Source organism: Phocoena phocoena, chromosome 2 (assembly GCF_963924675.1).
Source record: "Phocoena phocoena chromosome 2, mPhoPho1.1, whole genome shotgun sequence".
NCBI classification, from domain to species: Eukaryota; Metazoa; Chordata; class Mammalia; order Artiodactyla; family Phocoenidae; genus Phocoena; species Phocoena phocoena.
The window spans coordinates 122263567-122288911 of NC_089220.1; the positions used below are offsets into that span (position 1 = coordinate 122263567).

Genomic DNA, 25345 nt, shown 5'->3' on the forward strand with positions numbered 1-25345 from the left:
GTTTCCTAAACACTAAAGGTGGAAAAAAGGAAAACTAACTCACAACCATTCTAATTCTACAGGAAAAAATGAAAGGTAAACAAAACTATAATAACATTCAAAAAATATATAATGATAATTAAAAAACAGAAATATTTAGGATATTTAAGTGAACATATACAATTACATCAATCCGAAAATTGAGAAAGTAAAAAAGAACAAAAAATATTGTATATAATAAAAAATAACACTAAAAATATTTTTTCTAAATATCAAAAAATATTATGGAAATAATATTCAGCATAATGTATTAATTTTAAAATATTTTGTGGTACGCATGTTGAAGAAAGAAAAATGATACATGAAAATAGCAGAAAGGATTAGAAAAGAAAAATTATATTATCGTCAAGAGAGGTGATGGTCTAAAAATCATGCTCAACAGGATTGTGCTGAAGCACAAGGGAATTGGTCATCCAGGGGCAGGAGGATGCAATCTTCCTGTCCCTTCCAGAGCCCTTGGATGTGGGTGTGGATGCACCCTATCCTTCTAGGAAAGCATGTGAGACTCTACCTTGTCTAGTGGCTTCCATGTGGAAAAGGCATAGTCCTGTCTTTGGCTTTCTTTCCTGATTCCTAGTTCCACAACCCGCCCGGAGGCCTTAGGCGGGGCCTTCTTAGCCCTTTCTCTTCAAATTGTGTCTTTCAGTCAGACTTTCTGGCAAGGGTCTCGCCACAGCCTGAATGTTTCGAGGTGAGTGGCTTTCTTTGGTCCTTGACACAGGCCCCAAAGGACATTGGATTATGTGGGATGCCCAGCTAAAAGCAGTCAAGAGAGAGGAGTCCTTTCAGGAACCTCAGTCGTCCCAAAGGGGGATTTCTGCTGTGGCACCACAACTAAGGGCTACGATCTTAGGAAATGAAAAACCTTTCATTAGACCTGAATTCTAATCAGATTGCACATGGAAGAAATGTTTCCTTCCCTGGGCCCCTGAGGAGCACACCTCAAAGCAGAGTACTCTGATCAACTGAGGGGACAGTCATTTGTGGTGTGTATTTTGCAGTCTCCAAAGAACCATCGGTAGAGAAGAATCATGCCCCAAGACAGGAGATGGTGAGAGGCAGGCAAGAACCCATCCACCAGGTCTTGGCATGTAGACACTGCTGGCTATTGAGAGAGCTGAAGGGCGGCCCCTGGGTTTAATGGGACTTGGGCAGGTAACTTTCAGGGATGGTGGGGTCTCGGTGAGGTGCATTGTTCCTGATACTCCCTCTGGTGGATTTTGCTTCAACAACTAGCAGCCATTGCATCTCCTGTGGAGTTCTTCCAGTAGGGGAGACACTGCCGTCAAAGACAGCACCCTCAAGAGGAGAAACCCCTTTTGAGTGTGCTTACCTAGTAAGGTTGTTGAGAGCCCTTCTGAGCCCTGGGATCATCTCCATTGTGAGGCCCTGTTGCCCGAAGTGGAGGGGGACCCAATGATGTGGGCCAAGGAGGGAGTAGTTGCACTGCTGTTCTTTGGGGGCCTTCGATGGTCCATAAAACGGGCTGCTGCACCAAAAGATGATGGCTCTTATTCCCGGCCTGAACGTTCACATGCAGGGCTTTGCCAGGTTGACTAGTGCTCAGCCCATGGGCCCATCTCCAAATAATTGCTTCTTCAAGTATCCATTCCATGGGAATTCATAGCCTCGTTTTCTGTGTTTTGGCAGGCAAGTGGCCAAGCCGAATGTCCCATTGACCTCCCCATGCTTGCATGGACCAGAATCGACCCCAAAGGAACGTCTCTGTTCCCCAGCACACGTCCAGAGAGTTTTGGTGGCCAAGAAGCCATGGCAACAGGCCTTCTGATGGGAGGTGAGCAACTGATGCTCTGCCTTCTCTCAGCAGTCTTTTAGATATTCGTCATTTCTTCATTCCTTGATACATTATTTATGTACGCATTCATACACAGATCCACACGTCCACTGGTTCATTTGTGTTTGTTAGTATATATAGAGGGAGAGAGGGAGAAAAATAAGGAGCTAGGGAGGTAGGGACCTAGAAAGGTACGTAGGTGGGTTGGTAGATAGGTAGGTAGGTAGGTGTTAGGTATGCGTTTCAGATAGATACTTATGTCAATGCATATAGGTACATTTGGTCACTCTTTGTGTTTATGCATGTATCCCTGTTGGTATGTCTTGTAGTATCATCCGATGCATGAAGATGTACATGCAACTACACCCAATGCCTAACGCTATGGACTAGGAGTTGACACAAATGTCCTACTCCTCTCTAAGCAGACAACGTCCCCAGGAGAAGGAAGATATGAGTTTGGACTGCTGCCTATGGTGAAATCAATGTCAGCCTTGGTCCAACACCTGGAAGAGATAGAAAGTCACGTCTTTTTGAGCATCCTCATTTCCAGAAAGCATCTGAGGTAAGACTACTCAAGTGCCAGGGCACGGACGTGTGGGGATTGCCTTGGTCGGGTCAACGATGAGAACTCATATGGTCCTGAAGAAACATTATGACCTAACTATCATGCTCAATAGGATTATGCTGAGGCCCAGTGGAGGTGGCCATCCAGGGGCAGGAGTTTGTGAATCCTCCTTTCCCTTCCAGAGCCCTGAGGTGTGGGTGTGGAGGCCCCTATCCCTCAAGGAAGCCCTTGAGACTCTACCATGTCAAGGGTCTTCCATGTGGCAAAGACATGGTCCTGTCGTTGGCTTTATTTCCTGATGCCTGGTTCCACAGCCCAACCAAAGGCCGTAGTCGGGGCCTTTCCTTAGCCCTTTCTCTTCAAATTATGTCTTTCAGTCAGACGTTCTGGCAAGTATCTCACCATGGTCTGAATGATTCGAGGAAAGTGGCTCTCTTTGATTTTTGACAGAGGCCCCAGTGGACATTGGACAGTTGGGGAGGCCCGGACAGTTGGGGAGGCCCATCTCAAAGCTGTCAAGAGGGGGGAAATCCTTTCAGGAACCTCAGTCTTTGCAAAGGGAAGATTTCTGCTGTGGCACCACATCTAAGGACTAGCTTCTCAGCCACTTAAAAGTCTTTCATTAAAACTGAGTTCTAGTCAGGTTGCACATGGAGGCAACGTTTCCTTCCCTGAGCCCCTGGGGAACATCCAGGCGTACATAGGTAAATAGTCGTTAGGTATGCGTGTCAGCTAGATGTTTATGTTAATGTGTATGGGTACATTTAGTCACATTTTTTGTTCGTGGAAGTGTTCTTGGATGTAAAAGACATGTGTTGGTATGTCTTGTATCATCATTTGATGCATGAAGGTGTACACGCATGACCCCCAATGCCTAAGGGTTGGACTAGGAGGTGACACAGCTGTCTGTCCTACTCCTCTCTAGCCAGATAACATCCCCAGGGGAAGAAAGATCTGAGTTAGGCCTGCTGCGTATGGAGCAAGGGTTGTCTGCATTGGTCCAGCACCTGGAAGAGACAGAAACTCACGTCATTTGGGACATCCTCATTTTCAGAAAGCTTCGGAGGTAAAGCCTACTCAAGTAAGGGGGCACGAATGCGTGGGGAGTGCCTCAGTTGGGTCAATGATGTGAACTCATATGGTTAAGAGAAATGATGGCCTAAAAATCATGTTCAATAGGATTATGCTGAGGCCCAATGGAGGTAGCCATCCAGAGGCAGGAGGTTGGGGATTCTCCTTTCTCTTCCAGAGACCAGGGGTGTGGGTTTGGAGGCCCCCATCCCTCTAGGAAAGCCCTTGAGACTCTACCGAGTCTAAGGGCTTCCATGTGGCAAAGACATAGTCCTGTCTTCACCATGCTTTCCTGATCGCTGGTTCTGATGCCCACCTGGAAGCCATAGGCGGGACCTTTCCTTAACTCTTTCTCTTCCTATTGTGTCTTTCAGTTAGATGTTCTGGCAAGGGCTTCACCACGGCCTGAATGATTCGAGGTGAATGGCTTTCTTTTTGAGACGGTGGGCCCAGTGGATGTTGGACAATGGGGGTGGACCATCTCAAAGCCTTCAAGAGGGAGGAGTCCTTTCGGGAACCTCAGTCCTCGCAAAGGGGGGAACACTGCTGCCCCACCACATCTAAGGACTAGCTTCTCAGGCACTGCAAAGCCTTTCATTAGACCTGTGTTCTAGTCAGGCTGCACATGGAGGCAATGTTTCCTTTCCTGGGCCCCAGTGGAACATCCACACAGGTCTATGTGTACCTCAAGGCAGAGGATGCTGATCTACTGAGGAGACAGTCACTTTTGGTGTTTGTTTTGCAGTCTCAAAAGGACCATTGGTAAGGAAGAACTGAGCCCCAGGACAGGAGAAATTGACAGGCAGGTAAGAAACTGTCCACAGGGTTTTGGCAAGTACATGCTGCTGGCTACTGAGAGAGCTGGAGGACAGCCCCTGAGCTTAAATGGAGCTTGGCCAGGTCACTTTCAGAGATGGTGGTGTCTTGGTGAGGCCAATTACACCTGATGGGACATCTGATGGATTTTCCCTTGCCCAATCGGGTCCAGTGATTCTCATGGGGAGCTCTTCCTCTCTAGGAGCCACTGCCTTCAAAGAGAGCACCCTCAAGAGGAAATAACCCTTCTGAGGGGGCACTCCTAGTAAGGCCGTTGAGAGCCCTTCTGAGCCCTGGGATCATCTCCATTGTGAGGCCCTGTTGCCCGAAGTGGAGGGGGACCCAATGATGTGGGCCAAGGAGGGAGTAGTTGCACTGCTGTTCTTTGGGGGCCTTCGATGGTCCATAAAACGGGCTGCTGCACCAAAAGATGATGGCTCTTATTCCCGGCCTGAACGTTCACATGCAGGGCTTTGCCAGGTTGACTAGTGCTCAGCCCATGGGCCCATCTCCAAATAATTGCTTCTTCAAGTATCCATTCCATGGGAATTCATAGCCTCGTTTTCTGTGTTTTGGCAGGCAAGTGGCCAAGCCGAATGTCCCATTGACTGCCCCATGCTTACGCAGACCACCATCGAGCCTGGAGGAACATGTCCATTCTGCAAGACATGTCTGTAGAGTTTTGCTGGCCAAGAAGCCCTCACCCCAGGACTTCTGATGAAAGGAGAGGCAATGATGCTCTGCCTTCACCTGGGAGTCTTCAGGGATTTATCTATTCTTCCTTCCTGGAAACATTAGTTTAGTACCTATTCATGCACAGATCCAACTGTCCAGTGGTTCCTTTATGTTTCTAAGTCTGGATGGAAGGAAGGAGAGAGAAAAGTAAGGATAGGAAGGTAGGGAGCTAGAAAGGTAGGTAGGTGGGTCAAGAGGTAGGTAGGTTGATAATTGTTAGGTATGTGTGTCAGGTAGATGCGTACAGGTACATTTGGTCACATTTTGTGGTCGTGGAAATGTTCCTGGATGTACAAGACATGTGTTAGTATGTCTCATAGCATCATTCAATGCATATAGCGGTACATGTATTACCCCCCCAATGCCTAATGGTATGGACTAGGAAGTGACACAGCTGTCCTACTCCTCTCTAGCCAGATAACATCCCCAGGGGAAGAAAGATCTGAGTTTGAGCTGCTGCCTATGGAGCAAGCAATGTCAGACTTGTTCCAGCACCTGGAAGAGACAGAAAGTCACATCCTTTTGGGCATCCACATCTCCAGAGAGCATCTGAGGTAAGCCTACTCAGGTGCCATGGCACCGATACGTAGGGAATGCCTCAGCTGGGTCAATGATGAGAACTCATATGGTCATGAAGAGAGATGAGGACCAAAAATCATGCTCAATAGGATTACGCTGAGGCCCAAAGGAGATGGCCATCCAGGGGCCAGAGTTTAGGGGAATATCTTATCTCTTCCAGAGCCCAGGGGTGTGGGTGTGGAGACCCCCTATCCCTCGAGGAATGCCCTTGAGACTCTACCGTGTCTAGGAGCTTCCAAGTAGCAAAGACGTTGTCCTGTCTTCACCTTGCTTTCTTAATCCCTGTATCCAATGCCCACCTAGAGGCCATAGGCGGGACCTTTCCTTAGCTCTTTCCCTGCAAATTGTGACTTTCATTCAGACAATCTGGCAAGGGTCTCCCCACAGCTTGCATAATTCGAGGTGAGTGGCTCTCTTTGATTTTTGGCAGAGTCCACAATGGACGTTGGACTATGGGGGAGGCCCCCTCAAAGCCATGAAGGGGGGTATTCTTTTCAGGAACCTCAGTCCTAGGAAAGTGAGGGATTTCTGCTGTGGTACCACATCAAAGGACTAGTTTCTCAGGCACTGAAAAGCCTTTCGTTAAACCCGAGTTCTAGTCAGGTTGCACCTGGAGGCAACGTTTCCTTCCCTGGGCCCCTGGGGAACATCCACACAGGTCCCTGCACACCTCAAGGCAGAGCACACTGATCTACTGAGAAGACAGTTACTTGTGATGTGTGCTTTGCCATCTCCAAAGAACCATAGGTAGTGAAGAATCATGCCCCAGGCCAGGAGATAGTGAGAGTCATTCAAGAACCCATCCACCGGATCTTGGTAGGTACATGCTGTTTGCTATTGAGAAGCTGAAGGGCAGACCCTGAGCTTTAATGGGACTTGGCCAGGTCACTTTTAGGGATGGTGGTGTCTCAGTGAGGCCAGTTGTTCTTGATGGGCCCTCTGATGTGTTTTGCCTCCCACTCTCATCCAATGATCCTCCAGGGAGTTCTTCCTCTGTGAGGCCACTGCCTTCGAAGAGAGCACCCTCCAGAGTAGAAACTCCTTCTGACTGTCCATTTCTAGTAAAGCTGTTGAGAACCCTTAGGAGCCCTGGTATCATCTCCATTGTGAGTCCCTGTTTCCCTGAAGTAGAGTCATGGCCCCATGATATGGGCTTAGGATGGATTAATTGCACTGCTGTTGTTTGTAGGCCTTGGGCATGCAATGGATGGAGATGCTGTGCACCAATAGACAGTAGCTCTTTTCCTGGCCTGAACATTCCCATTCAGGGCTTTGCCAGTTTCACTGGTGCTGAACCCATTTGCCCATCTCCATATATCTGCTCCTTTGATCATCCAATTTTGGGGACTCATGTCCTTGTTTCTGAGTGTTGGTGGGCAAGTGGCCAAGCCCAATGTGCTGTCAGCCACCCCGTGCTTGCACAAACCAGGATCGAGCCTGGAGGAACATTTCCATTCCATAAGACATATCCATAGAGTTTGGCGGGCCAAGAAGCCCTTGCCCCAGGCCTTCTGAGGGGAGGAGAGCCAATGATGCTCTGTCTTCACCTGGGAGTCTTTAGCAATTCATCAATTCTTCCTTCCGTAATACATTAGTTCTGTATTTATTCATGCACAGATACATTGGCCAATGGCTCATTTATGTTTGTAAGTCTGGGAGGAGGGAGGAAGACAGAAAAGTAAGGAGATAGGGAGGTAGGGAGCTAGAAAGGTAGGTAGTTGGGTCGGGAGGTAGGTAAGTAGATAGGTATTAGCTGTGCGTTTCAGGTAGGTGTTTATGTTAATGCATACAGGTACATTTGGTCAGATTTTGTGTTCGTGGAAGTCTTTCTGGATGTACAAGACATATGCTGGTATGTCTTGTAGCATCATTTGATGTATATAGGGGTTCATGCATGACTCCCTGATGCTTAACGGTATAGACTAGGAGTTGACACAGCTGTCCTACTCCTCTCTAGCCAGACAATGTCCCCAAGGGTAGGATGATCTGACTTTGGCCTGGTGCCTATGGGACAGGCGATGTCAGCCTTTGTCCAGCTCCTGGAAGAGAGAGAAAGTCATGTCCTTTGGGCAGTCGCATTTCCAGACAGCATTTGAGGTAAGCCTACTCACGTGCCAAGGAACAGATGCATAAGGAGTGCCTCGGTTGGGTCAGTTATGAGAACTCATATGGTCCTGAAGAGAGAGGATGACCTAAAAATCATGCTCAGTAGGATTACACTGATGCCCAAAGGAGGTGGCCATCCAGGGCCTGGAGGTTGAGGATTCTCTTGTCCCTTCCACAGCCCTGGAGTGTGGGTTTGGAGGCCCCCTATTCCTGGAGGAAATCCCTTGGGACTCTACCTTGTCTAGGGGCTTCCACATGGTGAAGATGTGATCCTGTCTTTGGGTTTCTTTCCTGATCCCTTGTTCCTCTGCCTGCCCAGAGGCCATAGGCGGGACCTTCCTTAGCTCTTCCCCTTCAAATTGTGTCTTTCAGTCAGACATTCTGGCAAGGGTCTCACCACAGCCTGAATGATTCGAGGTGAGTGGCTCTCTTTGATTTTTGACAGAGGCCCATTGGAAGTTGGACGATGGGGAAGGCCCACCTCAAAGTCGTCAAGAAGGGGGAGTCCTTTCAGGAGCCTCAGTCCTTGCAAAGGAGCGGATTTCTGCTGTGGCACCACATATAAGGACCAGTTTCTTGGGCACTGAAAAGACTTTCATTAGACTTGAGTTCTAGTCAGGTTGCACCTGGAGGCAATGTTGCCTTCCCTGGGCCCCTGGGGAACATCCACACAGGTCTGAGTGCACCAGAAGGCAGAGCACACTGACATACTGAAGGGACAGTCACTTGTGATGTGTGCTTTGTTGTCTCCAAGGAACCATCAGTAGGGAAGAATCGTGCCCCAGGACAGGAGAAGTTGCGAGGCAGGCAAGAACCCGTCCACTGGGGCTTGGTAGGTAGATGCTGCTGGCTATTGAGAAAGCTAAAGGGCAGCCCCTGAGCTTTAATGGGAGTTGGCCAGGTTACTTTCAGGTATGGTGGGGTCTTGGTGAGGTCAGTTCTTCCTGATGAGACCTGATGGATTTTGCTTCATCCACTAGTGGTCAATGAGTCTCCTGGGGAGTTCTTCCTCCCCGGGAGCCCCTGCCTTCAAAGAGAGCACCCTCAAGAGGAGAAACCCCTTCTGAGTGTGCATTCCTAGTAAGGCTGTTGAGAACCCTCTTAGCCCTGAGATCATCTCCATCTTGAGGGCCTGTTTACCAAAGAAGAGGGGTGGCTCCATGGCATGGGCTGAGGAGGGAGTACTTGAATTGCTGTTGTTTGGGGGCCTTCCATGGGCCACAAGAATGGACGCTGAACCAACAGACGATGGCTCTTGTCCCTGGCCTGAATGTTCCATGAAGAGCTTTGCCAGGTGGACTGCTGCTGAGCCCATGGGCCCGTCTCCACATATCTGATTCTTCCCGCATCCATTCTGTGGGACTTCCTGGCCCCATTTTCTGTGTGTTGGTGGGCAAGTGGTCAAGCCCAGTATCCCATCGACCACCCCATGATTACACAGACCAGGATCGAGCCCAGAGTAACATCTCCATTCCGCAAGACAGATCTATAGAGTTTTACTGGCCAAGAAGCCCTTGCCTCAGGCCTTCTGATGGGAGGAGAGCCAGCGATGCTCTGCTTTCACCTGGGAGTCTTTAGTGATTCATCAATTCTTCCTTCCCTGTCACATTAGTTATGTAACTATTCATACACAGATCCACTTGTCACTGGTTCCTTTATGTTTGTATGGAGGGAGGGAGAGAGAAAGGCAAAGAGGTAGAGAGGTGGGGAGCTAGAAATGTAGGTACGTGGGTTGGTAGGTAAGTAGGCAGATAGGTAGGTAGATGAGTGTTAGGTATGCGTTTCAGGTAGGTGTTTATGTTAATGCATACAAGTACATTTGGGCACACTTTGTGTTTGTGGAAGTGTTCCTAGATGTACAAGACATCTGTTGGTATGTCTCATAGCATCATTTGATGCATGTACGTGTACACGCATGACCCCCTAATGCCAATGGTATGGACTTGGAGTTGACACAGCTGTCCTGCTCCTCTCTAGCCAAAGTCCCCATGGGAAGGAAGATCTGAGTTTGGTCCACTTCCCATGGAGCAAGTGATGTCAGCCTTTGTCCACCACCTGTAAGAAACAGAAACTCATTTCCTTTTGGACATCCTCATTTCCAGAAAGCATGTGAGGTAAGCCTACTCATGTTCCAGGGCACGGATGAGTGGGGAGTGCCTCGGTTGGGTCAATGGTGAGAACTCATATGGTCCTGAAGAGACATTATGACCTAACAATCATGCACAATAGGATTACACTGAGGCCCAAAGGAGGTGGCCATCCAGGGGCCAGAGTTTAGGGATTCTCCTGTCCCTTCCAGAACCCTGGAGTGTGAGTGTAGAGGCCACCTATCCCTGGAGGAGAGCCCTTGGGACTCTACCATGTCTAGAGGCTTCCACGTGGCAAAGACGTGATCCTGTCTTCAGCTTTCTTTCCTGATCCCTGATTCCACTGCCTGCCCCGAGGCCCTAGGTGGTGCCTTTCTTTAGCTCTTTCTCTTCAAATTGTGTCTTTCAGTCAGATGTTCTGGCAAGGGTCTCGTCACAGCCAGAATGATTTGAGTGAGTGGATGTCTTTGATTTTTGACAGAGGCCTCAATGGACTTTGGGTTATGGGGGAGGCCCACATCAAAGGCGTCAAGACGGGGTAGTCCTTTCTGGAACCTCAATCCTCGCAAATGGGGGATTTCTGCTATGGCACCACATCTAAGGAACTAGTCAGCTGATTTCTGCTATGTCACCACATCTAATGACATAGTCAGACTGCACATGGAGACAACATTTCCTTCCCTGGGCCCCTGGGGAACATCCACACTGGTTTGTGCCCACCCCAAGGCAGAGCACACTGATCTACTGAGGGGACAGTCACTGCTATGTGTGCTTTGCCTTCTCCAAAGAACCATCGGTAGGGAAGAATCATGCCCCAGGCCAGGAGGTGGTGAGAGGCATTCAAGAACCCATCCACTTGCCCTTGGCAGGTAGACACTGCTTGCTTTTGAGAAGCTGAAGGGCAGTCCCTGAGCTTTAATGGGACTTGGCCAGGTCACTTTTAGGGATGGTGGTGTCTCAGTGAGGCCAATTGTTCCTGATGGGCCCTCTGATGGGTTTTGCCTCCCACTCCCATCCAGTGATCCTCCTGGGGAGCTCTTCCTCTGTGGGAGTCAATGCCTTTGAAGAGAGCACCCTCCAAAGTAGAAACTCCTGACTGTCCATTTCTAGTAAAGCTGTTGAGAACCCTTAGGAGCCCTGGTATCATCTCCATCATGAGCCCCTGTATGCTTGAAGTAGAGGCATGGCCCCATGTTATGGGGTTAGGACGGAGTAATTGCAGTGCTGTTGTTTGTAGGCCTTGGGCATGCCATAGATGGAGACGCTGCACCAATAGTCAATGATTCTTGTCCTGGCCTAAACATTCCCATTCAGGGCTTTGCCAGTTTCACTGGTGCTGAGCCCATTTGCCCATCTCCATATATCTGCTTCCTTGATCATCCAATTTTGGGACTCATGTCCTCATTTTTTGAGCGTTGGTGGGCAAGTGGCCAAGCCCAATATGCCATCAGCCATGCTTGCACAGAGCAGGATCAAGCCCAGAGGAACACCTCTGTTCCCCAAGACTCATCCTTAGAACTTTGCTGGCTGAGAGTCTCTCGCTTTAGAAGGAGAGCCAATGATGCTCTGCCTTCTCTTGGAAGTTTCTTAGGGATTCGTCATTTCTACATATCTTGACATATTATTCATATATACATTTATGCACTGATCCACTCGTCCACTGGTTCCTTCATGTTTGTAATAATGTATGGAGGGTGGGAGGGAGGGATAAAAGTAAGGATTTAGGGAGGTAAGGAGTAGAGAGGTAGGTGTTTGCTTTGGTAGGTATGTAGGTAGATACTTAGGTTTTAGATATGCATTTCAGCTACTTGTTTATGTAATGTGTATAGGTGCATTTTGTCACTCTTTGTGTTCCTGAATGTATCACTGTTGGTGTGTCTTGTAGCATCATTTGATCCATGAAGGTGTATCATGCATGACCCCCAATTCCTAAAGTGATGGAGTAGGAGTTCTCACTGCTGTCCTACTCCTCTCTAGCTAGACAATTCCTCAGAGGAATTCAGTTCCTTGTTTGGCCTGCTTCCTGTGGGTCAATCAATGTCAGCCTTGGTCCAGCACCTGGAAGAGACAGATACCCACTTCCTTTTGGGCACCCTCATTTCCAGAAAGCATCTGAGGTAAGGCTACTCAGGTGCCAGTGCCCCAATGTGTGGGGAGTGCCTCGGTTGGGTCTATGATGAGAACTTATATGGTCCTGAAGAGAGAGAATGACCTAAATGTCATGCTCAATAGGATTACACTGAGGCCCAATGGAGGTGGCCATCCATGGGCAGGAGGTTGGGGATACCCCTGTCCCTTACAGAACCCTGGGCTGTGGGTATGGAGGAAGGAAAGCTCTTGAGACTCTACCATGTTTAGGGGTTGCCACATGGCCAAGACGTGGTCTTGTCTTTGGCTTTCTTTCCTGATCCCTAGTTCCACCGCCCAGCCCAGAAGCCATAGGCGTGGCTTTTCCTTATCTCTTTCTTTTGATTTGTGTTTTTCTCTTATACCTTCTGGCAAGGTTTTTCCACGACCTGAATGTTTCGAGTTGAGAGACTCTCTTTGGTCCTTGACACAGGCTTCAGAGGACTTTGGACTATGAGGGAGGCCCATCTTAAAACATCTGGAGGGGGGAGTTATTTTGGGAACCGCAATCCTCATAAAGATGGGATTCCTTCTCTGGTGTCTTTTCTACATTCTAGGATCTCAGGCTCTGAATAGCCTTTTGTTAGACTTGAATTCTGGTCAGAATGCACATGGAGTCAATGTTTCCTTCCCTGGCACCCTGAACTACATCCCCACACGTTTCTGCACATTTGGAGGCATAGAATGCTGATCTATTGAGGGGACAGTCACTTGTGGTGTGTGCTTTGTGGTCTCCCAAGAATCTATTATATGGTGTGGTCTAGCCCCAGTCTGGACTCATTCAGATGCATTCATGAACCAGTCCACTGATCTTGGTTTGTAGACACTGCTGGCTATTACTTGAGCTGAAATGTGACCCCTGATATTATGTAGGGCTTTGCCAGGACATTTTCAGGGATAGTGGGCTCTAATTAATGCCAGTTGCTTTTGATGGGCCCTTCTCTTTGTTTTCCTACTTTCAGTGGGGCCCACTGCATTTCATGTGGAATCTTTTTCTCTGTGGACACTGCCCTCTTATATTGCCTCCCACCCCCACAGTTCTGGAAAATCTGTTTACAGCTCTTTGGTGCCATTGTATCATCTCCAACGTTAGACCATTTTGAGGCATGAGTTAGAGTGGTGGCCCAAGATGTGGTCCTAGTGGGGGAGTAGTTGCCTTTCTGTTTTTTGTTGTTCATTGTCTGGCCATTGATGGGGTCCCAAAACTAAAAGTTGATGGCTCTCTTTTCAGGCCTGAAAGTTCCCTTGCATGTTTTTGCCAGTTTGACTGATGGTAAGCCCATGGGCCAGTCTCCAGATATTTGCTTCCTAAAGCATAAATCCACGTGACTTCACAGCCACATTGTCTGTGTGTTTATTGACAAGAATACAACCCCAATGTCTTGCCTGCTACCCATTGTTTTAAGAGACAATGAAGAACCAGTATGAATTTCTTCATTCTTTAATCATCCTATGTTGAATGAATCAACTATTGCATAATTAATGATTCTTTTTGTGCATTTAATGTATATTCCTCTTTAGATATGAAGGAATGTCAAATGTAAGTCATTTACCTATAAAAATTTTATGTCTAATCATTTAATACTCTCCATTATTTTTCTTTTAGTTAAATACTATTTAGTAAGATGACTTTTTGGACATTGTTTTTGACTGTACCTTTACCATCAGATCTTCCTGCATTCAATCTGGTCACTTGTACACCAAAATTAAAGCTTTCCATTCTGGGTAAGAGTTTTCTGGAACTGTTTTATTTATATTTGTGAATAGTCATGTTTTGTGTTTTTGATAAAAATTAGTTATTACTTGAATAAATTCTTAATATCTGATCCTAATTAGCAGGAAGTTTCCAAATGTTTCAGTTTGATTCTAGTACTCTTCACTTTTAAATTCTTTGGAATTTTGATACTAATTCATGGTGCTTTTTGTTCTCATTTTTTCTTTCTGCATGTCTGGTTAATAGGTGATATCCCAGTCTATGATGTTATGTGAGTGACAGCACCAATGTACCACGTGGTGGCTGTAAAGTTCCAAATAAAACATTGGGCAAGTGCAAAGCAGGGCTCTCTGATAGTTTTATTCAATTTGGAAACATAAATATTATAATGGGTTTTCTTCTCATAAAAGACCGGCCTACTTCCAAAATTCTTATGAGAATTTTTTTGTTTTTCTTCTGAATTTGCTTTAATTGAAACTTGAGAAGTTTTGTTATTCTATGGTGATATTTATTATAACCTAAAAATGTTTAGACATATTCATTCCTATTGTATATTTCCAGGGTGGTTATAGTGTTGTGATATGTTTTAATCATTGGCAAACTACTCACAATTAAGAGACCCAGGCAACTGAGGCCTCAAGTTTGAGATTCATATATATGCTTTGCCTATGATACGTGATCTTGGATAAAATATATGCAAACTGACATCCCTTTTAATGTTTCTGACTTTTACATTGCTTTACTTCTTTCCTTAGAAAGGAAGTACATGATGTGATTAATTATTATTGTTCTTGATATTGCATCCTTGAAGATATGCAAGTCCAAGGACTTGTCAAATATCTATTTGTTTATGTCTGTGATTGATATATCTCTAGTCTACAACAGAAGTATTTTGGACTTTTTAGAGTAAGAAAAATATTCTTTGTGTAGAAATTATAGAATAGTCCACATGAACAATACATACATTAGAGATATAGTTCTCATCCTTGACTACTGTTATTTTCAAATTGAATAATAATGAAAAAATGAAATCTCAATCTCCTGAAATACCTGGTAGCTACCCAGGAATGTTGTAATAAATGTTCCAGTCTCCAGTTTACTCTGACACCAGGGCTTAAGGATACATATATCTGGTAAGAATTTTCAAGACAAAATGATTATATCTGTGGGTAGTTTTATAGTTCAAATCAATAAGAGCTTTTCTTTTTCCCCAGAATTATTGAGGAATAATTGACAAATATAATTGAATATATTTCAGGTGTACAGGTTTGATACACTCTACATCATAATATAAGTACCAAGATCCAGACAATTAACACCTCCATCCCCCACCCCAGAGTTAATTCATGTGTGTGTGTGTGTGTGTGTGTGTTGAAAATGCTTAAAATCTTCCCCCAAATTTCAAGTATGCAATACTGTATTCTTAACTATATTCACCATGCTGTATATTAGATCTATATACTAGATTAGATTAGTTACTAATCTAGTAACTAAAAGTTTGTACCCTTTGATCTAATCTTCCTAATTCCCCTTCTCCTCTATCCCCTGGTATTCTATTCTCTGTGTCTATAAAATTGGTCTTTTAAAAGATTCTACATATAAATGATACCATACTGTATTTTTGTATCTCTGTCTGGGTATTTTCATTTCCCATACTGCCCTCCAGGTTCATCCATGTAATAACAAATCACAGAATTTTCTTATTTTCTATGCATAATATTTCATTATTTTATATATGTATACATTTTCTTTTTCAATTCATCTATGAATGGACATTGTTTCCATATCTTGCCTGTTGTAAATAATGCTACAAAGAACATGGAAGTGCAGATATCTCTTTGAGATACTGATTTCATTTCCTTTGGCTATATACCCAGGAGTCAGATTGCTGGATCATATAATCTTCTATTTTAAATTTGTTGAGAAAACTCCATACTGTTTTTCATAATGGTGATAACTCATTGTAGTTTTGATTTGCATTTCCCTAATGATTAATTATATTGAGCTTCTTTTGCATTTGTCTTCATTGGAAAAATATATATTCAGGTCTTTTGCCCATTTTTAATTGAATGATGATGATTGCTATTGAGTTGCACAAGTTCCTTATGTATTTGTGTATTCATCATTTATCACATACATGGTTTGCAAATATTTTCTCCCATTCTGTAGGTTGTCTTTTCAATTCACTAGTTGTTTCCTTTGCTGTGCAGAAGCTTTTCAATTTGATGTAGTCCTACTTGTTTAGTTTTACTTTTGTTGCCTGCACTTCTAGTATCATATCAAAAATTTATGGCCAAAACCAACATCAAGAACCATTTTACCTGTGTTTTCTTCTAGGAATTTTATGGTTTCAGGTCTTATGTTTAAGTGTTTAATACATTTTGTGTTAACATTTGTGAGTGGTATAAGGTAGGGGTCCAGTTTCATGCTTTTGCGTGTGGTGTTGGAGTTTTCCCAACACCACTGGTTGAAGAGACTATTTTTCCATTGTGTATTCTTATTTCCCTTGTTGAAGGTCTGTTGAATATATATGTGTGGGTTTATTTATGGGCTCACTATTCTATTCAATTGATGTATATATTTGTCTTTATGCTGGTAACATACATTTTAAATTATTGTAGCTTTTATTTTATTTTTAAAATTTTATTTCATATTGAAGTACTGTTGATTTACAACGTTGTGTTAGTTCCAGGTGTACAGCAGAGTGATTTAGTTATACATATACTTCTATCTATTATTTTTCACATTTTTTTCCCATACAGATTATTACAGAGTATTGAGTAGAGTTCCCTGTGTTATACAGTAGGTCTTGTTGATTATCTATTTTATATATAGTAGTGAGTGTATCTGTTAATCCCAAACTCCTAATTTATCCCTCCCCTCACCTTTCCCCTTTGGTAACCATAAGTTTGTTTTCTAAGTCTGTGAGCCTGTTTCTGTTTTGTAAATAAGTTCATTTGTATAATGTTTTAGATTCCATATATAAGTGATAATTTTCTCTGTCTGACTTACTTTACTCAGTATGCTAATCTCTAGGTTCATCCATGTTGCTGAAAGTGGCATTATTTCATACTTTTTTATGGCTGAGTAATATTCTATTGTATATATATATATATATATATATATATATATATGTATATATATATATATCACATCTTCTTTATCCATTCATCTGTCAATGGACATTTAGGTTGTTTCCATGTCTTGGGTATTGTAAATAGTACTGCAATGAACATTGGGGTACATGTATCTTTCCAGATTATGGATATATATTCTCTGGATATATGCTCAGTAGTGGGATTGTTGGATCATATGGTACCTCTACTTTTAACTTTTAAGGAACTTCCATACTAGTCTCCATAGTGACCATACCAATTTATATTCCTACCAACAGTGTAGGAGGATTCCCGTTTCTCCACACCCTCTCTAGCATTTATTGTGAATAGACATTTTCATGAAGGCTTTTCTAACTGGTGTGAAGTGATACTTCACTGTAGTTTTAATTTGTATTTCTGTAATAATTAACAATGTTGAGCATTTTTTCACGTGCTTTTTGGCCATCTGTATGTCTTCTTTGGAGAAATGTCTATTTACATCTTCAGCCCATTTGTGTTATTGTGTTGTTTGTTTTTTTATATTGAGCTGCCTGAGCTGTTCGTATATTTTGGAAACTAAGCCCTTGTCAGTTGCATCATTTGCAAATATATTCTCCCATTCTGTGGATGGCCTTTTCATTTTGTTTATGGTTTCCCTTGCTGTGAAAAAGCATTTATGCTTAATTAGGTCTTATTTGTTTATTTTTGTTTTCATTACTCTAGGTGATGGAACCCAAAAGATATTGCTGCAATTTATGTCAAAGAATGTTCTGCCTATATTTCCCTCTAAGAGTTTTATAGTATCTTGTCATACATTTAGGTGTTTAATCCATTTTGAGTTTATTTTTGTGTATGGTGTTAGAGAATGTTCTGATTTCACTCTTTTACATGTAACTGTCTGGCACCACTTATTGAAGAGGCTGGCTTTTCTCCATTGTATAGTCTTGCCTACTTTGGCATACATAAGTTGATCATAGGTGTATGGGTTTATTTCTGGGCTTTCTATCCTGTTCCATTTATTTATAAATCTGTCTTTGTGCCAGTACCAAACTGTTTTGATTACTGTAGCCTTGTAGTATAGTCTGAAGTCAGGGAGGCTGATTCCTCTAGCTCCTTTTTTCTTTTTCAAGATTGCTTTGGATATTTGAGTCTTTTATGTTTCCATTCAAATTTTAAGATGTTTTTGTTCTAGATCTGGAAAAAATGTCATGGGTAATTTGATAAGGATTACATTGAATCTGTAAATTACCTTGGGTAGTATAGTCATTTTGACAATATTGATTCTTCCAATCCAAGAACATGGTATATCTTACCACCTGTACATGTCATCTTCGATTTCTTTTATCAGCATCACCTCCTTAGATAGGTTTATTCCTAGGTATTTTATTCTTTTTGATGCAGTGGTAAAGGGGATTGCTTCCTTAATTTCTCATCATTCCTTGCTAGTGTATAGAAATGCAACAGATTTCAGTGTGTTAATTTTGTATCCTGAAACTTTACTGAATTCATTGATGAGCACTAGTAGTTTTCTGCTAGCATCTTTAGGATTTTCTATGTATAGTGTCATGCATCTGCAAGCAGTGACAGATTTACTTCTTCTTTTCAATTATTTCTTTTTCTTCTCTGATTGCCATGGCTATGACTTCCAAAACTATGTTGAATAAAATTGGTGAGAGTGGACATCCTTGTCTTGTTACTGATCTTACAGGAAATGCTTTCAGCTTTTCACCATTAAGTATGATGTTAGCTATGGGTTTGTCATATATAGCCTTTATTATGTTGAGGTAGGTTCCCTCTCTGCCCACTTTCTGGAGAGTTATTATCATAAATGAGTATTGAACTTTGTCAAATTATATTTTTGCTTCTATTGAGATGATCATATGGTTTATTTCCTTCAATTTGTTAATGTGGTGCATCACACTGATTGATGGATTGATCCCTTGATCATTATGTAGTGTCCTTCTTTGTCTCTTGTAACAATCTTTGTTTTAAAGTCTATTTTGTCTAATATGAGTACTGCTACTCCAGCTTTCTTTTGAAAGCTGTGGATTTGTGGATATTGAAAAATTCTTGAATGCCTTGTAAACATCCCACTTGATCATGGTGTATGATCCTTTATTATGTATTGTTGGATTTGGTTTGCTAGTATTTTTGTTGAGGATTTTTGCATCTATGTTTCTTGGTGATTTGGCCTATAATTTTCTTTTTTTGTGGTATCCTTGTCTGGCTTTTGTATCAGGGTGATGGTGGCCTCATAGAATGAGCTGGGGAGTGTTCTTTCCTCTGCAATTTTTTGGAAGAGTTTCAGAAGGATAGATGTTAACTCTTCTGTAAAAGTTTGATAGAATTCACCTGTGAAACTATCTGGTCCTGGACTTTTGTTTGTTGGAAGATTTTTCATCACAGTTTCAATTTCAGTACTTGTTATTTGTCTTTTTATATTTTCTATTTCTTCCTGATTCAGTCTTGGAAGGTTGTACCTTTCGAAGAATTTGTCTATTTCTTCTAGGTTCTCCATTTTATTGGTGTATATTTGCTTGTAGTAGTCTCTTATGATCCTCTGTATTTCTGTAGTGTCAGGTGTAACTTCTCCTTTCTCCTTCCTAATTTTATTGATTTGAATCATCTCCCCCTTTCTCTTAATGGGTCTGGCTAAAGGTTTATCAATTTTGTTTAACTTCTCAAAGAACCAGATTTTAGTTTCATTGATCTTTGCTACTGTTTCCTTGGCTCTATTTCAATTATTTCTGCTCTGATCTTTATGATTTCTTTCCGTCTACTAACTCTGAGTTTTGTTTGTTATTTTTTCTCTAGTTGCTTTAGGTGTAAGGTTACATAATTCATTTGGGATTTTTCTTGTTTCCTGAGGTTAGATTGTATTGCTATGAATTTCTCTGTTAGAAATGCTTTTGCCGTGTCCCATAGGTTTTGGATTGTGGTGTGTTTTTTGTTTGTTTGTTTGCCTCTAGGTACTTTTTGATTTCCTCTTTGATTTCTTCAGTGATCCATTGGTTGTTTAGTAGCATTTTTTTAGCCTCCACATATTTGTGTTTTTTACAGTTTTTTTTTCTTGTACTTGATCTCTAATCTCATAGCATTGTGGGTGGAAAAGATACTTGATATGATTTCAATTTTCTTAAATTTACTGAGGCTCAAATTTTGGCCCAAGATATTATCTATCCTGGAGAATGTTCCATGTGCACTTGAAAAGAATGTGTTTTCTGCTTGGATGGAATGCTCTATAAATATCAATTAAGTGTATAATGTGTCACTTAATGCCTATGTTTCCTTATTGCTTTTCTGTCTGGATGTTCTGTCCATTGATGTAAGGGGGGATGTTAAAGTCTCCCACTATTATTGTGTTACTGTCAATTTCTCTTTTTATGGCTGTTAGCATTTGTCTTATATATTGAGGTGCTCCTATGTTGGGTGCATATATATTTACAAATGTTATATATTCTTCTTGGATTGATCCCTTGGTCATTACATAGTGTCCTTCTTTGTCTCCTGTAACAGTCTTTAAGTCTATTTTATCTGATATGAGTATTGCTATGGCATCTTTCTTTTGATTTCCATTTGCGTGCAATAACTTTTTCCATTCCCTCACTTTCAGTCTGTATGTGTTCCTAGATCTGAAGTGGGTTTCTTGTAGACAGCATATATACAGGTCTTGTTCTTGTGTCCATTCAGCCAGTTTGTGTCTTTTGGTTGGAGCATTTAATCCATTTACATTTAAGACAATTACTGATATGTTTGTTCATGATGCCATTTTGTTTATTGTTTTGGATTTGTTTTTGTAGGGTTTTTTCCTTCTCTTCCTCTTTTGTTTCTTTCTCTTCTTTTTGATGACTATATTTAGTGTTGTATTTGTATTCCTTTTTCTTTAGTGTGTGTATCTATTGTAGTTTTTTGGTTTGTCATTACCACGAGGTTTTGATATAGCAGTCTATATATATACAAGATTGTTTTAAGTTGCTGGTCTTTTAATTTCCAACACATTTTCAATATCCTGCATTTGTACACTCCTCATAATTGCTCACTTTGATATCATATTTGTATGTGGATGATTTCCTACCTTTACTTTTTCTTTGCCTTTACCAGTGAGCTTTCCCATTTGTAATTTTTTTGTTTCTAGTTGTGACCTTTTCTTTTCCACCTAGAGAACTTCCTTTAGCATTTTTTGTAAAGCTGGTTTGCTGGAGCTGAATTCTCTTGGCATTTGCTTGTCTGTAAATCTTTTGATTTCTCTCTTGAATCTGAATGAGGGCCTTGATGGTAGAGTATTATTTGTTGTAGGTGTTTCCCTTTTATCACTTGAAATATATCATGCCACTCCCTTCTGGCCTGCAGAGTTTCTGCTAAAATGTCAGCTAATAACCTTATGGGAATTCCCTTGTATGTTATTTGTTGTTTTTCCCTTGTTACTTTTAATATCTTCTCTTTGTATTTATTTTTTTTCAGTTTGATTAATATGTGTCTCCACATGTTCCTCCTTGGGTATATCCTGCCTGGGACTCTCTGCACTTGCTAAAATTGGGTGATTGTTTTCTTTCCCTTATTAGGGAAATTTTCAGCTATTATCTCTTCAAGTATTTTCTCAGGCCCTTTCTCTCTCTCTTCTCCTTCTGGAACCCATATAATGTGAATGTTGGTGCATTTAATGTTGTCCCAGAGACCTCTTAAACTATCCTTATTTCTTTTTGCTCTTTTTTCTTTATTCTGTTCTGCAGCAGTGATTTCCACCTTTCTGTCTTCCAGCTCATTTATCTGTTCTTCTGCCTCATTTATTCTGCAATTGATTCCTTCTGGTGTATTTTTCATTTCAATTATTTTATTGTTCATCTCTATTTTTTCTTTATATATTCCAGCTCTTCATTAAACATTTCTTGTATCTTCTCAGTCCATGCCTCTATTCTTTTTCTGATATCTTGGATCATCTTTATTATCATTAGTCTGAATTCTTTTTCAGGTACATTGCCTATTTCCCCTTCACTTAGTTGTTCCTCTGGAGTTTTATCTTGTTCCTTCATCTGGAACATATTCCTCTGCCATCTTATTTTGTCTAACTAATCTGCAGACTGCAAGATTGTAGTTCCTCTTGCTTCTGGTGTCTGCCCCCTTGTGGATGAGGCTTGTTCAGACTACCTGGTTGGAGGGACTGGTGCCTGCCCTCTGATGGGTGAAGCTGGGTTTTGTCTCTCTGGTGGACAGGGCTGTGGCAAGGTGTGTGTTTAGTGGTGGCTGTGGCCTCAGAAAGACTCTAAGTAGCCTATCTGCCAATTAGTGGAGTTGTGTTCTGGCCCTGTTGGTTGTTTGGTCTGAGGCATCCTAGCACTGGAGCCTAAGGGCGCTTGGGTGGGACCACATCTTGATATCTAAATGGCCTCTAGAACAGCTCATGCCAATGAGTACTCCCCAGTACCTCCACCACCAGTGTCCTTGTCACCTTAGTGAGCCACAGTCACCTCAGGCCTCCTCAGGAGACCCTCCAAGTCCAGCAGGTAGGTCTGGCCCAGGCTCCTCTGAAGTCACTCCTTTTTCCCCTGGTCCTGGTGTACACAAGAGTTTATGTGCACCCTCCAAGAGTGTAGTTTCTTTCCCCAAAACTTATGGAGTTCCTGCAATCAAGCCCCACTGGCCTCCAAAGCCAAATGCTGTGGGGGCTCCTCCACCCAATGCCAGACCCCAGACTAGGGAGCCTGACGTGGGGCTCAGAGCTCTCACTCTTGTGGGAGAACCTCTTCAGTATAATTATTTTCCAGTTTGTGGGTCACCCAACTGGTGGCTATGGGATTTGATTGTATCATGAATGTGCCTGTCCTACCATCTTGTTGTGGCTTCCTCTTCAGAAGTAGAATATCCTTTCTCTAGGTTCCAGTTTTTTTTGTCAATGGCTGTTCAGCAGTTTGTTGTGATTTTGGTGTTTTCATGAGAGTAGGTGAGATCAGGTCCTTCTACTACACCATCGGCCTTGCATCCAGGCTGCTGGCTCCCTCAGGTCAGTTCAGCTTTTGCCACATGAGACATCTGAAAGACTGAACTGGGCAGCTCAGCCCCTGAATAGCCATTCCACTCCTGTGAAGATATTTTCTGAATAAGCATTCAGCAACAATGCTAGCTTCAGAGCAGTAAGTACAGTTGCCCCTCGGTGTCCATAGGGGATTTTTTCCAGGACCCATGAGGATAATAGAATCCTGGGATGCTCAAGTCCCTTATATAAAATGGTGTCACTGTAGCTTTTAATATATTTTATTTTTTATTGAAATACAATTTATGTATAATATTATATTAGTATCAGGTGTACTAACAGTCATTTGACATTTATTACATACATTATGAAATAATTACAATAAATCTAGTAACAATTTGTCCTCATATAAATTTATTACAATGTTATTGACCATATTCCTTCTGCTATATACTACATTCCAGTCGTTTATTTAGTTTATAATTGAAAATTTATACCTCTTAATTCCCTTCACCTATTTTGCCCATCCCCCACCCACCATCCCTCTGGAAACCACCCATTTTTTTTCTCTGTGAGTCTGTTTTTATTTTGGTTTTTTGTTTGTATTGTTGAGTCCAAAGATAATTGAGATCATATGGTATTTGTCTTTATCTATTTGATTTAATTCACTTAGCATAATGCCCTATAGGTCCATCCATGTTTTCATAAATGTCAAGATTTCATTCTTTTTATGGATGAATAATATTCCATTGCATACATACACCATATTGTTTTTATTCATTCACCTATCAATGGACACTTATACTGTTTCCACATCTTGGCTATATAAATAATGCTGCAATAAATATTGGGGTACATCTATATTTTTTTGAATTAGAGTTTTTTTTTCTTTGTGTAAATACTCAGAAGTTAAATTGCTGGATTATACAACAGTTGTATTTTTAAATATCTTGAGGAACCTCCATACTGTTTTCCATAGTGGCTGCCCCAATTTGCAATCCCACCAACAGTGCATGAGGGTTCACTTTTCTTTATTTTTTTCAATGATTTTTTAAAATAAATTTCTCATTTTTTGGCTGCATTAGGTTTTTATTGCTGGGCACAGGCTTTTTCTAGTTGCGGTGAGCATGGGCTACTCTTCACTGTGGTGTGCAGGCTTCTCATTGAATTGTCTTCTCTTGTTGCAGAGCACAGGCTCTAGGTGTGCAGGCTTCAGTAGTTGTGGCACACAGGCTCAGTAGTTGTGGCTCATGGGCTCTAGAGCACAGGATCAGTAGTTGTGGTGCACGGACTTAGCTGCTCCACTGCATGTAGGATCTTCCCGGACCAGGTCTCAAACCCATGTCGCCTGTATTGGCAGGCAGATTCTTAACCACTATGCCACCAGGGAAGTCCCAAGAGTTCACTTTTCACCACATACTCACCAACGCTTATTTGTTGTCATTTTGATTATTTAATGTCATTCTGATAGGTGTGAGGTGGTATCTCATGTTTTTAAATTGCATTTCCCTGATGTTTAGTAATGTTGAGCATCTTTTTATGTATCTGTTGTCCATCTGTATATCTTCTTTGGAAAAATGGCTGTTCAGGTCCTCTGCTCGTTTTTTAATTGGGTGGTTTGGTTTTTTTGATGTTCAGTTGTATGCGTTTGTTACATATTTTTGATATTAACTTCTTATCAGATATATCATTTGAAAATATCTTCTACCATTTATTAGGCTGGCTTTTCATTGTGTTGATAGTTTTCTTCACTATGCAATAGCTTTTAGTTTAATGTAGTCCCACCCACCCTTTTTTTTTTTTTTTTTTGGCTTTTTATACCTTGCCTGAGACAAATCCAAAAAAACATTGTTAAGAATGATGTCAAAGAATGTACTGTCTAGGTTTTCTTGTAGGAGTTTTATGGTTTGTGCTTTTACATTTAAGCCTTTAATTAATTTTTTTATTTTTGTATATGATGTGAGGAAGTGGTCCATTTTTATTCTTTTGCATGTAGCTGTCTGGTTTTCCAAAAAACATTTATTGAAGAGACTGTCTTTTCCTCCACTGTATATTCTTTCTTCCTTTGTTGTAGATTAATTGATCATATAAGCATGGGCTTATTTCTGGGCTCTGTATTTTGTTCAGTTGACCTCTGTGTCTGTTTTTGTGCCAGTACCATACTGTTTTGATTACTGTAGCTTTGTATTATAGTTTGAAATTAGGTACCATGATACTTCTAGCTTTGTACTTTTTCTAAAGATTGTTTTGGCTTTTTTTAAAGTTTTAAATAAAATTTTAGAATTATTTCTTCTTGTTCTGTAAAAAATGCCATTGGTATTTTGATAGGGATTGAATTGAATCTAAGTTTGGCTTGGGTACTATGGTCATTTTTAAAATATTAATTCTTCCAATCTATAAGCATGGAGTATATTTCCATTTATTTATGTCATTTTCAACTTTTTTCATTGATGTCTTATAGAATTTTTAGTACAAATCTTTTACTTCCATGGTTAGATTTATGCCTGGGTATGTTATTTTTTGATGCAATTGTAAATGACTGTTTTCATAATTTCTCTTTCTGATAGTTTGTTATCAGTGTATATAAATACAACAGATTTGCGTGTGTGAATTTTCTATCCTTCAACTTTATTGAAGTCATAGAAGAG

At 41.8% G+C, this 25345-nt stretch overlaps 7 non-coding genes across 7 annotated transcripts; all 7 read left to right on the forward strand.

Moving 5' to 3' along the window:
* The first annotated feature begins 356 nt into the window (after window positions 1-356).
* Window positions 357-437, forward strand: LOC136119534 (small nucleolar RNA SNORD115). Its single transcript, XR_010655521.1, has one exon. It is a non-coding gene; the product is annotated as a small nucleolar RNA SNORD115 (small nucleolar RNA).
* Window positions 438-2446: 2009 nt separating this feature from the next.
* LOC136119532 (small nucleolar RNA SNORD115) lies at window positions 2447-2527 on the forward strand. The gene has a single exon (XR_010655519.1). It is a non-coding gene; the product is annotated as a small nucleolar RNA SNORD115 (small nucleolar RNA).
* A 989-nt stretch (window positions 2528-3516) lies between these two features.
* Window positions 3517-3594, forward strand: LOC136119533 (small nucleolar RNA SNORD115). The gene has a single exon (XR_010655520.1). It is a non-coding gene; the product is annotated as a small nucleolar RNA SNORD115 (small nucleolar RNA).
* Window positions 3595-5625: 2031 nt separating this feature from the next.
* On the forward strand, window positions 5626-5705 carry LOC136119528 (small nucleolar RNA SNORD115). Its single transcript, XR_010655515.1, has one exon. It is a non-coding gene; the product is annotated as a small nucleolar RNA SNORD115 (small nucleolar RNA).
* Window positions 5706-7747: 2042 nt separating this feature from the next.
* LOC136119530 (small nucleolar RNA SNORD115) lies at window positions 7748-7828 on the forward strand. The gene has a single exon (XR_010655517.1). It is a non-coding gene; the product is annotated as a small nucleolar RNA SNORD115 (small nucleolar RNA).
* Window positions 7829-9870: 2042 nt separating this feature from the next.
* LOC136119531 (small nucleolar RNA SNORD115) lies at window positions 9871-9951 on the forward strand. The gene has a single exon (XR_010655518.1). It is a non-coding gene; the product is annotated as a small nucleolar RNA SNORD115 (small nucleolar RNA).
* Window positions 9952-11960: 2009 nt separating this feature from the next.
* On the forward strand, window positions 11961-12041 carry LOC136119529 (small nucleolar RNA SNORD115). Its single transcript, XR_010655516.1, has one exon. It is a non-coding gene; the product is annotated as a small nucleolar RNA SNORD115 (small nucleolar RNA).
* Window positions 12042-25345: the final 13304 nt, after the last annotated feature.